The sequence below is a fragment of the Meles meles genome, chromosome 13, assembly GCF_922984935.1.
Source record: "Meles meles chromosome 13, mMelMel3.1 paternal haplotype, whole genome shotgun sequence".
Taxonomy (NCBI): domain Eukaryota; kingdom Metazoa; phylum Chordata; class Mammalia; order Carnivora; family Mustelidae; genus Meles; species Meles meles.
The window spans coordinates 81,431,859-81,434,991 of record NC_060078.1 but is presented as its reverse complement, the minus strand read 5'-3'; the positions used below and the strand labels follow the sequence as shown (position 1 = coordinate 81,434,991).

Genomic DNA, 3,133 nt, shown 5'->3' with positions numbered 1-3,133 from the left:
CTTCTCATATGAATATATGTAAGAGATGCTGAAATCCTTTATTTTTATTTTTATTTTTTATTTTTTTAAAGATTTTATTTATGTTTTTGTCAAAGACAGAGCACAAGCAGAGGGAGAGACAGGGAGAGGGAGAAGCGGGCTCCCCGCTGGGCAGGGAGCCCAATGTGGGACTCGATCCCAGGATCCTGGGATCATGACCCCAGCTGAAGGGAGACCCTTAACCAACTGAGCCACCCAGGTGTCCCGAGATGCCAAAATCCTAAACAAAATACTAAGCTATTGAGTCTTGCACTGGGTTAAGAAGGAATCCACACCATTCTGGGAATGCAAGGATAGTTTGGGATTAAGAATCTATTAATATAATGTATCAAAAGATGAAGAATAAAAAATTATGATTATCGGCATATATTCTGAAAATATATTTAATATAATTTAATATCTGATACTGATTATATTTTTTGAAACACTATTTTTGGGGGGGGATGGGCACAGCCAGCTGAGGTTTATTTGGGACAAGACACTCGAAATGGTTTATAGTTGGAGGCATGGACAAGATGGGGTACCCAGGGCAGTAGACTCCCCCCAAAGGTCAGGCTGAGGACCGGGGCTGAGTCTTAGGTGGGTCTCCTGTTCCTGACGCTCCCCTGCACAGCTCCTTCCGCCAAAGGCTCTAGGGCAGCCACGAGAGTGGGGAGGCTGGGCGGGACCGTGGTGGTTGTTCACTTGGACAGACATCAGATGACTCGGACACCAGCTGCCCGTCACGGGTGTCGATCTTCTTCACTAGCACAGCTTTGGAGGAGCTGCTGCGGCTGAAGGACCCAGCGGGGCCAAAGCTGGCCTGGAAGGAGCTCAGGCTATAGTTGAGGCCAGGGCTTGGGAAGCCCCCATGGGCCAAGCTCAGGCCACCTGAGTAGTTGCTGGTGGTCTTAGTATGGATACTCATGCTCAGCGTCCCAGATTCCAGCTGGCTCCCCTCGCCCTCCAGCAGCTTGCGGTAGGTGGCGATCTTAACGTCCAGGGCCGACTTGACATTCATGAGCTCCTGGTACTTGCACAGATGCCGGGCCATGTCCTTCTTGGCTCGCAGCAGGGCGGCCTCCAGCTCGGCCACCTTAGCATTGGCGTCCTAAATGGCCAGCTCCCGGCGCTGCTCAGCATCGGCGATGGCCACCTCCAGGCAGCCCTCTGGTTTTTGAGGGCCTCCATCTCAGCCTGGAGTCGGCTGATGCTCCGGTTCAGCTCAGCAATCTCCGTCTTCGTGCAACGGAGGACATCCCCGTGCTTCCCAGCCCATGTCTGCAGCTCCTCGTACTTGATCTGGTACAGGGTCTCGGCCTCAGGCCGGCTACGGTTGGCGAAGTCCTCGTACTGGGCCTTGACCTCGGCGACGATGCTGTCCAGGCCCAGGGAGCAGCTCTTGTCCATGGATAGGACCACAGACGTGTCCGAGATCTGGGACTGCCGCTCACGGATCTCTTCGCATAGCCGCCTGAAGAAGTCGATGTCGTCGGTCCGCCCTTCCAGGCAGGACTCGAGTTCACCTTGTTTGTGTAAGATTCGTCCACATCCTTCTTGATGAGGACGAATTCAATCTCCATGCCTGCATGCTCTTTGAGCTCCTCCCTGTACTTGCTCCTGAAGTCCTCCTCCTCCGCCTCCGGCTCCAGCTTCTCCGGCCCGGGGTGTCCGCGGCCGCCGCAGGTTGCCACCGCAGCTCTCGAGCGGGTCTGGGCTGCTCCCCGCCGTCTGCTGCTGCTGCACGAGGCTCCACTTGGTCTCCAGAATCTTGCTCTGCTGCTCCAGGTGCCTTGCCGTGTCGGGGAAGGAGGCAGATTTGTTGTTGAGGGTCTTGATCTGCTCCTTCTCCTGGATGCGCCCAGCTTGGATGTTGGGATCCACTTCCAGCTTAAGGGGCTCAGTGGGCTCTGGTTCACTGAGACGGCCGTGGTGCCCCCACGCCCCCGGCCCTGCAGCCATAGCCCCGACCACACTCATGCTGCTGCTCACGCCCCCCCGAAGCTGCCGCCCACCCGGGAGAAGGCGGACGAGCTGCTGCGGGAGCCAGGCCCGCTGGTGCAGGAGCGGCTGCTGCAGGCCCAGGGCCGCCGGTGGACACTTGTAGGACTTCTGGGTCAGCCTGACGGACATGGTGGAGGCCGGAGTGGAGGCGAGTAGGCTGAACCTGCCAGAGGTTCTACAAGGAGCCGAGAAGCCGCTTCTAGTCGCAACACTATTAATAGCCTCTCAGTAAGCGAGGAGTGGAGAGGGCCCTCCGCTGAGAGGGTAAAGCACGCGTACCCGAAGCTCCAGCCCGTGTCTCACCACCCACTGATGAAGTGCGAGAGGCCTTCCCCTGCAAGGAAGGTAGAAGACGGGAACCAGCGCTGTGCTGGAAACTGGGAGTCTCCGTTCGAAAACACACGCAGAAAAAGACAGGGATATCAGATGGGACTTTTCGAAAGAAGATGAAAGTGGCATTCTTTGCAGGTATTATAAAAACTTCACTTTTTTTAAAGATTGTGTTTACTTCAGAGAGAGCGAGCACAAGCATGCGCAGGGCGAGGGGCAGAGGGAGACGCGGACACCCTGCTGAGCAGGGAGACCAACGTGGGGCTCTGTCCCAGGTCCCTGGGATCATGACCTGAGACGAAGGCAGACGTTTAACCGACTGAGCCACCAGGCGCCCCAGCGTCAGACCTTCTTACCAAGAGTCAACGGACTGACTTCTGGAGCTCAAAAGAGAATCCCGTAAGCCTGCACTCCTTAAACAGACACCACACAACCTGACGCAGGGTAAAGGACAGAGTTGGGTAGTTCTCGGAAAAGGGAATATAAATGCCTCTTAAACATCCGGAAAGAGATTGAGCCTCACTCGTAATCAGAGAAATCACATGGAACCCTCGCTGAGACGTTGCTTTTCACCTATGAGACTGGTAAAGACTGAGAAGTTTAAAACCACCCCGTGATGGGCCGAGAGACTCTCTTGCTCTTGCCATTGGGACGTAGACTGGTGCGGCCTTGACAAAGAACAAGCTAACCTCACCCACCCATTTCCCAGATGTCCATATGCCCCTCGACCTATCAATCTGCCCCATTTTGGAATCGATCCTACAGAGACTCACATGGGGGT

The 3,133-nt window shown here is 55.3% G+C and overlaps 1 pseudogene; it reads right to left on the bottom strand.

Moving 5' to 3' along the window:
• Positions 1-670: 670 nt before the first annotated feature.
• LOC123955088 lies at positions 671-2,151 on the bottom strand (annotated as a pseudogene).
• Positions 2,152-3,133: the final 982 nt, after the last annotated feature.